The sequence below is a fragment of the Pteropus vampyrus genome, unplaced genomic scaffold (assembly GCF_000151845.1).
Source record: "Pteropus vampyrus isolate Shadow unplaced genomic scaffold, Pvam_2.0 Scaffold37, whole genome shotgun sequence".
NCBI lineage: Eukaryota > Metazoa > Chordata > Mammalia > Chiroptera > Pteropodidae > Pteropus > Pteropus vampyrus.
Window position 1 is genome coordinate 3,849,280 of NW_011888818.1, and position 11,589 is coordinate 3,860,868.

General features: G+C 30.9%; 1 pseudogene; it reads left to right on the forward strand.

The window, feature by feature from the left end:
- Window positions 1-11,361, forward strand: part of LOC105290771 — a 16,558-nt pseudogene extending 5,197 nt beyond the window's left edge.
- Window positions 11,362-11,589: the final 228 nt, after the last annotated feature.

Sequence of the window (11,589 nt, forward strand, 5' to 3'; positions counted from 1 at the left end):
TCACAGAATTTTATTTTTTTAAATTTTACACATATTAATTTGTTCAGAACTTTGCAATTTATTTTGTTATTTTTTTCTTAAGACTATCCTAAAAACAAACAAACAAACAAAATACAATTATTTTCAAGATTCTGATTATTTTATGGCAATATCATCAGAAACCTTTTAAACAAATAGGAAAATGACAGTTTTAATTTTTTTATATAAATAATGATAGACAAACAATGACTAAGATTTTATCTTATATTCTGGTATTCCTATGATCATACTGGCAAAATTTAACATTTTTTCTGGTTAAACACATACTACTGACTAACAAGCATATGCAATTTTATGATAATATTTGGTCTTGATTTGCTTTATTTGAATTTTTACTTGTTTTTTGAAGTAATATATTCCTTTATAACATGGAATTTGGACTAAATTACATTTTGTCTAGTTTTTACTTAACCTTAAGAACTCACAGTAGTCATATTGTCAGAATTCAATTTTTGAGAAGCCATAATTTCTGATTTTTTACATTTCTATAGATAGTTGATTGATTAAGTCATTTAACTCTTAGATGATATAAGTTGCTTTGACACAAAATAAAATATTTGGTTGAAAATACAAACTCACAGGGATGGGGAGCACGGCATAGGGAATGCAGTTAGCATTAATATATTGGCTAGTTGGAAAATCAGAGGAGAGAAGGAGCAATTAGAGGGATCATTTTATAAACTATATAATGTCTAACCAATGTACTGTATACTTTAAAAAAAGGAAATATATACACTGTAATTACATTCTCTTTTCTTAATTCCAACCCACTTTCAATAGCAAAGAGTCTTATGAAACTCAGAGTATAATAATATGTGAACTTAGGTATACATGTCCTTGACAGGCATAAAAGCATGAGTTATTCTTAAATTTTTCAATTTTAACAAATTTTGAATGGAATTACAAAAGATTACAATGTTTTATCCAAAAATGTTTTTCAAGACTAAAGTACATATAATTTGCCTTCTTATAAAAAGACTAGATCCAACACATGGAATGAGATCATCCAGCTTATGTATAGGCATATTTTTAGAAAACAATGCCCTCTTACAAGAATAAGAAGCTGTTTTAGCTTCAGAATCTGTGTTTTCAAATGAACTTGCAAAAGTTCTTACCATATTATTAAGCAACAATAGCACATATAAACATGTCTTCTTATTACTTTATTTTCCTAAATATCAAAGCCCTGCTATTTAAATGCTGCTAACACTTATAGGAGCCCATGACTTTATTATTTCAGGTAAATTGTCTCAAACAAAGATAACGTGGTCACTTTTCCAACTATTTTTTGATAGAGTTGTCAACTCTTTTGTAGATTAATTTTAAAGAACCTACATTCAAAGACATTTAAAATTGTTTTAACTGATTTTTAACACACATGGTTGTCTAATGATTCTCCTTTTATATGTGGGAAAACTATTGTCTTTATTAGGCTAAGAAGTTTTAAGTCAGTATTAGCAAGGAAGGAAGATGGCATCAGTGCTGTCCATGGACTAAAGTAATGATAGCAAGACATTTGTAAACATATAAGCTTCCTTTGTTGTGGACATAAGTTTATAACTTTAATTTACCAAACAAATAATAAGATCTATAACATAGGTTGATTGATAGAATCCTCTTTGCATAGATGGCATGAGGCTTGATAATATACAAATGATTTTAAAATATTCAGTAGCAATGTCAAATTGAATGTAGTATAATGTTAACATTTCACTATGTCCTCATCTCTTTCAGATGTACATACTCTGAAATGATTATATTTCATATAATCATTACTCTCAACTTATTGTCTACTGTTTTGATTTGTGTTTGGAGTTCATTCCATTCTGTTTTCTTTCCATAGTTCTTAAATCCACTAAAATTTAATAATAGATATCACATTAAACACTACATTTGTTTCTCTTTTGACATGCGGAAATTAATCTGTTTCCTTAAGATGCTTCCATTTCGCATTGAAAAAAATGACTCATCCTATTCGGTTTCTTCATCTTTTTTTTTTTAAAGAATCAGTCAACAATGTCTTGGTCTAGAAGAGAAATAGAACAGCAGACTCTTTTCATCTCTTCAAACAGTGATTAAATTGTCCATTCATCAACAGCAAAAAATGTCTTCAAATGAATGTTCTCTGAGAAAGAAAAAAAGATTACATTAGTTTTTATTACCAAATTGTGGTGAGAATCAGTTTTAAATAAAAGAAAAACTTTTGAAAAGTTTATCTAAGCCTGTATTTTATGAAGTATATATCTAACTGCCATCAAATTACTGATCTCTGGATCTTTCTATGCAATAATAAAGTGTTATATGTTTAAAAAAAATTATCTAAGTAAAATTTTTTCTCTTAGAAAGTAACTTCTGGTTCAGATATTCTTATACTACTTTTAAAAGCATAAAGTTTATTGTGTTGGCCTCTGATTTTTAGTAATAAAAGGTAAAGTAAGCAATGAATTACAATTATAATTATCTATAGTTATTAAATGGGATATATAATTTAATATATAACGTTTCAAGTTCAGGAAAAATCCTAACTCAAGTTGTAGATAAAACATTTGTTTACCTAATATTTGTGATATGACAGCAAAATAAATTGATAATAAAATGTCTGGTCAGAAATGAAACTGACTTCTTCAATTTTTCAGTTGGTAATTGGGCCCTGGAGGATTTACCTCTAGAGTTATTCTATCTGTGGTATCTGTCTCTATATCTTTTTCTTTTAGCAGTCTCATAGTCAGGATTTTTGACAGGAGCCCTGAGGACAAATGCCTAAAAAAAAGAAAATAAAACTAGCTTTTGGGGTCAAATTAAAATGATCTGGGCTTCATTCAGTTAAGCTATCCTCTCAGGAATTGAATTATGAAATGAAAGACATTTCCAATTCTGGCTGAAGAAGAGAATTTCAATTTGAACTATAGTCACTCATCCTCTACAACTACCATTTTGTTTTTGTTCTTCTCCAGAGAATATGTTAATATTTTCAATATTCTACTGAAATCTACCATGTCTTATAATCTGACTCCATCTTCATGAATTGTGGTTTAGATGTTCACAGAAATCAGAATAGTTCTGAACATCATGGAGCTCTGTATTTAAGAGTTTAAATACAAATTTAAGCACAAATATGAGGACATGTTAAAACCATAGATGATGGAAAATAAACAATTGCTCAGCAGAATTATTGTAATCAGAGTGGGTAGAATAAATTCTCTTAGCTTCTTGGAAAAGAATAATAACAATCTATATAGTGCAGAAACATATAAAGTTTTTAAATGAAACAACCAACTAATTATTTAGTCATTAATCCTTGAAGTCTTATCTAATGCATTCTTTTCCTCTCCAGGATAGCTGTGAAAGATCCTAGGTTGAGGAATCATGCAGATTGGAGTTAATGACTTTAGAAAATCTAGTTTTGTAATTGTTGTCAAGTAGTTTAAGCTTTCCCCATGTAGTTTATTTTTATCCAGGTGTATATATATTTAATTCTGAATATATTAAATTCTCTCTCATCATATATGTATTTATACAATAGCTAAAATGTGTTGAGTTTATTGTATTCCAGGCACTAGCTTTACCCAATAATGCGCTAAGATAGGTACTGTTATCCTTACACACACATAAGTAAGATAACTGTGCCACAGGCATACAATTCATAAGATATGGAATATGTATTCTGCCCTAGACAGGTGGACATTAGAGTTCTAGCTTTCTTTTCTAATCTTTTAAAACAGAGATAATTTACATACATTAAAATGTACAAATCTTAAGTGTTCAATTGAATAAATATTGACAATTGTATACACTAGTGTAATCACTACTCAAACCATATTACAGAATATCTCTAGCATCTCAGAAGTGCCCTCTTGCTTCTTTCTATAGTAAATTTCTATTTTTAAGGAAGTAACCACTGCATTTACTTAACTTTTCTTGTTTATGATATTTATATCAATGAAAATATAATATTTATTATTTTGTCCTGGCTTCTTTAAGCCAACATAAAATATTGAAGTTTTATTTGTATTGTTGCCTATTCAATTGTTCATTATTATTATTTTTTTATTTTTAACAAGAATTCCACTGTATAATATACTACAGATTCTTTATCTATCCTTGTATTGATGGACATGTGGGTAGTTTCCAGGTTTTTATTTCTTTTTCTTTCTGATTTGGGGAGGGAGGATGGAAAGGGCCCTATTATAAAGGAAGCTGTTCTAAACATTTCTGTGCAGAAATTTTTGTGGACTATTTTTTTTTCCTTTTTCTAAGGTAAATAACTTGGAGTATAACTACTGATTCAGAAGATAGGTGTTAAATTTGAAGTTCTGCCAGTTTTAAGGGCTTATCTCATTAACATTCCCATTAGTTTTGATTGCTCCATATCCCCTCAACTTTTGGTGTTTTCAGACTTTTTAATTTTTGCCATTCTTGGAGGTGTGAAGGAGTAACCTCATTTTCAGATAAATTCGGCCTGTGTATTTTGAGGTATTTTTGTTTATACTTAACATAATCATATCGTGTTATAAACTCTGACAAATACATCTAATCACCAAATCTGATCTACATTGATTATTTTATCATTATTAATGAGATTGTTATATTAAAATTTTCCTATATGACTAAAAATTAATTGGATACAACTTATTCACTTTATCTCTTCCTTCGATTTAACTTTGATGCCAAAAATTGGTTATTCAGTTCTGCACATAAAGTATTGACTTTTCCTTAGAACCTATGTTTCAGATACTCTTTTGATTATAAAATATAAAGACCAATAATAGTGAATGAAATCAGTAGGACAATATCATACTCTTTTTGCTTAATTTAAAGATGGAAAAGAAACTTAGGTAAAATAAGAGTGAACGAAGATCTTTTGTGAGATGATTTCTGTCCATATTTTACAATTTAAAAATTACTAATTTCAATTCATTTTAGCCTACCTGTATTATTTAACTCAATAACTGTTCAATAACCTAAAGTAAAGGGACAAGGAAGAAAAGAAAAAGAAAAATGCCTGTTACTTTTTCTTGGGCATGGAGAATTAAAGAAAAAGGTAATAACATTTGGTGATACGCCAAATCTTAAAACCTGAGACCCAATTAAAAAAAAAAAATAGGGTTTTTGATGAAGATTCTGGTGCAGCTTCAAGGCATAATCTGAATATCCAAGGCTCTTTATGCAGTACCCTCATCTTACCTGGTACTTCTCTTTTAATGTTACTAAACTGGAGATATAAAGTGTTGTATTGAGAAGGTGTCTGAGGTGCAGAGATGTTGAAATTTAGAGATAGCAATCAGGGACCAGCGGGAATTAGTGTTTATGTTTTATTGTCTAATATATTCCAAATATTCAGCCAAAGAAATGAGAGAGTATATTTTTTGCTAAACTACATTGCTTTAGGAAGACAATATTTTGCAAAAATAGTTAAAAATAAATTTTATCTGGCCAGAGTGTAATGATCAACATAAAAGTATCTCTTAACGTGTACATTTAAATTAAAAAAAAAAAATTGGACTATATAAACCATAAACCTGTGAGTATAACCTTTATTCCTTTTATTAATGAATAAAAACTTTCCATAAATAAAAATTAAAAAGACCAAGATGGTGCCTTAACTACCTTTTCATGTGAGATTGTAATTTATCCAATATTGTACATCACAAACAGAATTATGAGGAATAATCCCTATGGACCTTTCAAAACATTGATGTCTCTAATAATTTTTCTTAATTGAACTGCAATTTCTCAATAGCATTCAATTATATCTATTCCTATATTAACACAGATTGAGGATTTCTCCAAAATATCCCAAATCCAGTTAAGAATGTTAGTAAATAAAAACAATTAACATCAGAAATATAAACAATCATGATAAATATTAAATTGAATAACTATTATACAGAAATGTTATGCCAGTCTATGTAAACTTTATGATATTATGACTCTCTAAAAAAGCACATTTACGAATAAAATTTCTGTGCCAGAATTGATGATTAGTTCACTCCTTCTTTACAATAAAGTTTAAATCCCTTGAATTCATAATCAACAATTTAGTCCTGCAACTGCCCCCTAACACACACACACACACATGCACATACACACGCACACACACACCCGCACATATATACACACACACGAAATGGGGCCCAGATACTACTAATATACACATTATGTTTCATCCTTCCTAAACTTCTCCTTAGACTTCATCATTATGAGAAAGTCATGGAGTGCCCTTGCACAAACCTAAGTGGTATTGCCTACTATTTGAATTGCACGTGCTCTACTTTTTTGTACAACTAGCAGTGCAATAGGCATGTTTACACCGGCAACACTATAAACATGTGAGGAATGCATTGTGCAATGACACTTTGAAGGCTACAACATCATTAGGTGAGAGGAATCTTTCAGCTTCATTATAATCTTATGAGACCACAGTCATACATGCCATCTGTTGTTGACTGAAATGTTATTATGTGGTGCATGACTGTCTGTACATGAAGGCTGAGATAAATGAGAATTGCGATGGATTTTCTTTGACATAAAAACTTTTCATTGAGTCTGTTTAGATGTTTCTTAGGTCCTAAAGTCATGATGAATTTCCAGCTTACAAAGTACAGTCTCTGTCAATGATGAAAATCTTGTGAATCCGTGAAGCCTCACCTGATCTATCACTGATGCACTTGATCTGACATTGATAGCTCTACTGCAAGGAAGAAATCTGCAGTACAGCAATAACAAAGCAAAACAAATCTGAGTAAGCAAGTTAACAATAAGTTTTGATTTAAATAACATTTCTTGATGGAATTGTCTCAGAATTCTCATTTTTAAATGAGAACATTTGTTGTGAATGAAATGTGTTTTTCATACCTAATTTAATGTTCAGTAATCAGAACTAAAGTTGATTTTTTACAAGATGATTAATAATCACCATGGTAAGTTGAATGTTCCTATCTGTATTGTGATTTTTAAAAATCAATCAATTAATTGATGTAGATTTTTTTTTATTTTCTTATGCTCTTAGCTCCTCAACAAGAATTATAAGCAATCTAAGATAAATGAAAAGTATGTCTTCACCTGCAATGAGGGAAATGAAAAAAATAAGATCAGTGCATTATAAAAGTGAATTCATATATATCACAATGTTTACAATATATAAATGGCAGAAATTATATAACATAAATCTGTGATTTCAACAAGAATTAGTTTAGTAGTATTTCAAGAAACATGATATTTAATATATATTCATTATACTGGACTATTGGTAACTTTTGGTTAAACAAATAAGGCAAAGAGATCATTTCAACAACAACAACAAAAATGCACATGAAGATAGGGATAAGAATGATACATAAATGGGTGTGTGAGAAGACTTTGTGGACTAATGAGCTGCTTGACCTTAATCAATCAACCTGAAGGATAATAAGAGTAAGCAGAATAGGCCTCATATCCCCAAACATCTTGCATATATTGCTAGTTATAAGATATAGATGTTAATTATTTAAACATACAGAAAAAATATTTTTGAAATAATGTAAAAGTTGACTCACATACGTTTAAAGCAGTAAGATTTTTAAATAAACATAATTCCATAGTCATTTTCAGATTTAGGCTCCAAATAAGAAGATGGTATAATACAATTATAATATTTAGTGACTGAATAACACTAAAAATGATGTGCGTCTGGTATGTGTCATAATGTTGTAAAACTCTACTTCACTGATTTAAAAAAAATCCAGCATTCAAAACTGTAAAGACAAGAATGATTTTATCATACGGTTGTTTCTGCAAGTATATTTTTATCACTTATAGTTACAGAAAAATTCGTTTATTTTGATAAGATTTGTAGAAGAATGTAGGATGTAACTGAAAAACAAAACACCTTGCCTATTTATCATTTATTCCTGGTAAACAGCAAGTTTACAGGTACGACATCATGCAAGAATGAAGGTGAACATTTTACTTTATAAATGGGAATACTTACCAGTTTATATTGAGTTCAGGAATAGAATGACATTGCCTTACACAACACTGAATGATAAAACTCCTAAAATAAATAACATATGTGACTGAATTTTGAATAAAAGTTTCCACATGAAATAGAAAAGTGTGTGGTGGGGAGAGAAAGAGAATGGAGGTGGGAAAAGTGTGTGGTGGGGAGAGAAAGAGAATGGAGGTAACCCAAGAAGTGTCCATGAGCCAGGCTTGGAGGAAAGAGAGACTGTGTGGAGGTGTGCATGAAAACTGTTATTATGGGCCAGGGGTCCATCATTTTTCCCTATGTAACATTGGGATATTGTTATCCTAAATACAAAGATGTCTGGGAAATATAATCTAGCTTTTTGACCTGGAGGAAATGGAGACAGTGTTTGGTAACATAAAGCAGTCTTTGTCATTCTTCTTATGATACAAAAGTACCTGGAAAATTGTCAAAAATAAATAAATAAATAAGGAACACAAATAGAATGTGTCTCATGCTGGATTGCTTTGGGTAAAATTTCAAAGATATGTGTCTTAATGGTCACCACATTAAAAATATCCATGCTTAAGAATGATTCAATATGAAGAACAACCCTTTTATATGCAAATATAAGTTAATATAGCAAACAGCTCTTTGGTATAAATTAACTGTACATTTTCAGTGATTATAGTTATATACCAAATCTTTGAAAGTATTCATTTGGTTCACTTCGACATGGCTTTTAAATTAGGATATAAATTATTGTTAATTTTCAAATACCTGACAGGTAGATACTTCTTTTAGAAGGCTGTATATAGATATAAAATTTAAAAAAGAATATACTCTCCTGTGAGAAAAACAAATTTAAATATCCAATTGTGTAGAATAGGTAAATCAAGGATCAATTGTTTCCGTTGCAACAGATTTATATTAGGCATCCATTAGCCATGACTTTTTTCACCCAGATTTATTAAATGTGATTTGTTTGTAACACAATTTAATTAGTTTGAGCTTATGTTCCCCATTATGAAAAAAATTAGAGTCACCACCACAGATTCAATTCTTCAAGTGTTATCTCAGTTTTACTATCACATAAATAAAAAGAAAACAAAATTAAGTAGGTACAATAGAAGAATGTAAAACTGTATGCAAAATTGACTCGCAAAAGTAATTTTTAAAATTCTAAACAAAATATTAGCACACTGAATCAAGCACAAATATAATAAATAAATAAACAAATGCACACTATCTTGCATCAATGAATTATTCCAAGACTGCAAGTTAGTTTGCCAGTATAAAATAAATCAATGTAGTACAGCACATTAATAGATTACAAAGCTACAGGAGAAAAAGCAATTGATCATTCCAGAAGACGCGAGGAAGGTGTGTGACAAAATTAACACTATTTCTGATAAAAGATCTTGGCAGACAATGAATAGTAAAGAACTTCCTTATCCTGATAAAGAATATATCTGAAAAAAAAATTTCCAAGTAAGCATATTGTAAACAATACAGAAATGTAAAAACATTTATCTTTAAAATCAGAAAAAAGATAAAAGTATTCACTTTTACCTCTTCCATTAATCACTGTAACGGAGGATCTAAAGAATTTAGCAAGAAACAAAATTAAATGGGATAGCTATAAGAATTGGGAGGAAATAAACTAAACCGTTAAAGTTAATAAGGTAAGAAGATAGGACTAAAAAGAGCAGTATGCTAACATTCAAATACCAGTTATATATATATATGCTTAGAAACAAAGTGTTGGAAAAGGAAATAAAAGTATAAAATTTCGGCCACACAAAAAATAAAAAAATAAGAATTTTACCAAATAAAAAACTTATTCTAATGGAGAAAAATTACATACATTTATTATAGAAAACAAATAAATGGAGAAATATAACTTCTTCATAGATATGGAAAATTAACATTTTAACAATGTCAAAATCTCATTAAATCGATCCACAAATTTAATGCTCTATTGTGGCAGCCTGACCCTGCCTGGCCATTTCTTGCTCCAACAAGTTCATTCCTGACTGCCCCACTTCCAAGGACTCTGGCTAACATCGGTTTTCTCATAGCTTGCCAACAAATCAATGTTCTTCCTTATATCTGTAGCTGTGTAGGAATGACAAGACTGTATAAAACTGCCCATTATGTTACAATCCAGGCTCAGCCTTTAGATAAGAATCTGCTGGGCAGGTGCCAGCATCAGTAAACGCAGCTTCCTGCTTATAGATCGAGAATCCTGCAACACTATTATAAATTCTGGCAGAGGTGTGAATGGAGTGTAACAAACTTATTCTAAAATTTATGTGGAAGAAGACAGGGCCACTAATAGTTAAGGCACTCTTGAAAAAAATCATCTGGAATTTCAACTGTTGATATATTTATTGGCCAGTGGCACTCTGAGTCTAATAGCTCACAGAAATGTGGAAATTAAGAAATCATAGGTAATATGGCAGGAAGGGAGAAAATAAATAAACAATATACTTATGATATAATTTATTTTTCATATATATAGAATGTAAGCTAACCAGGTCCCCTCCCCACAAGCAACATGGCTTCTCTTTCTCTGCTCAAGGACAGGGGCTTCTGCTCAGCCTCAGCCCCCGCAGCCAGCCCTGCCTCAGCTTCAGCCTCAGCCCCTGCCTCAACCCCTGCCTCAACCCCAATCTCGGCCTCCGCCTCTGCAGCAGTCGCAGCCCTCTACAGCCATACAGTTTATGTTGCTTTTTAGTTGTCAGAGAAAGCTTTGACTGCAGAAACGGTATGTCCCACTATCAGACAAAAGAGAAGAAAAAGACCACAAGAGAACTTGTTCAAACCGTTTTAGCACGGAAACCTAAAATGCGCAGCTTTCTTGAGCGGCGAGGTCTGAAGAGATATGCTAGTCTGTATTTAAATATCGAATTGTATAGAATAGGTAAATCGAAGACCAATTGTTTACATTGCTACAGATTTATAGTAAGCATTCATTTGCCATGACTCTTTTCACTCAGATTTATTAAATGTGATTTGTTTGTAACACAATTTAAATAGTTTGGATTAAATCGCTGTGCTATTGAGGATCAGGATAATGAACTAATTACCCTGGAAATTATTCATCGTTACTTTAATTGACAAGTATTTTGGCAGCGTGTGTGAACTTGATATCATCTTTAAGTTTGAGAAGACTTATTTTATTTTGGATGAGTTTCTTTTGAGAGGGGAAGTTCAGGAAACAACCGAGAAAAAATGTCCATATGGCAACCGAGCGGACCGATCTACTTCAGGAGGAAGCAGACACCTCATGTAGGGTTTTTGTAGAAGTTATACTGACATCACGCTTCTTCCTTGTTGACGACTTTTTGTGGCATTTCACACACTGTAGATGATCACTGCCTTCAAGTCCATGGTAGCTAATGGTGTAAGATAACATCTTGTCAGTATTACCGTTTTGCTAAGATGCTTCATTCAGGCCTACACAATTTTTTTAAGGGAACTTTGGTTAATTGGAAACTTGGACTTAAATATGAATTAGAATTATGTAGAAAAAGAAAGATATCTGGATATTTTAAGGTTTATAGATCTGTTTTAATCTGATGATGTATGTATAAGAAAAT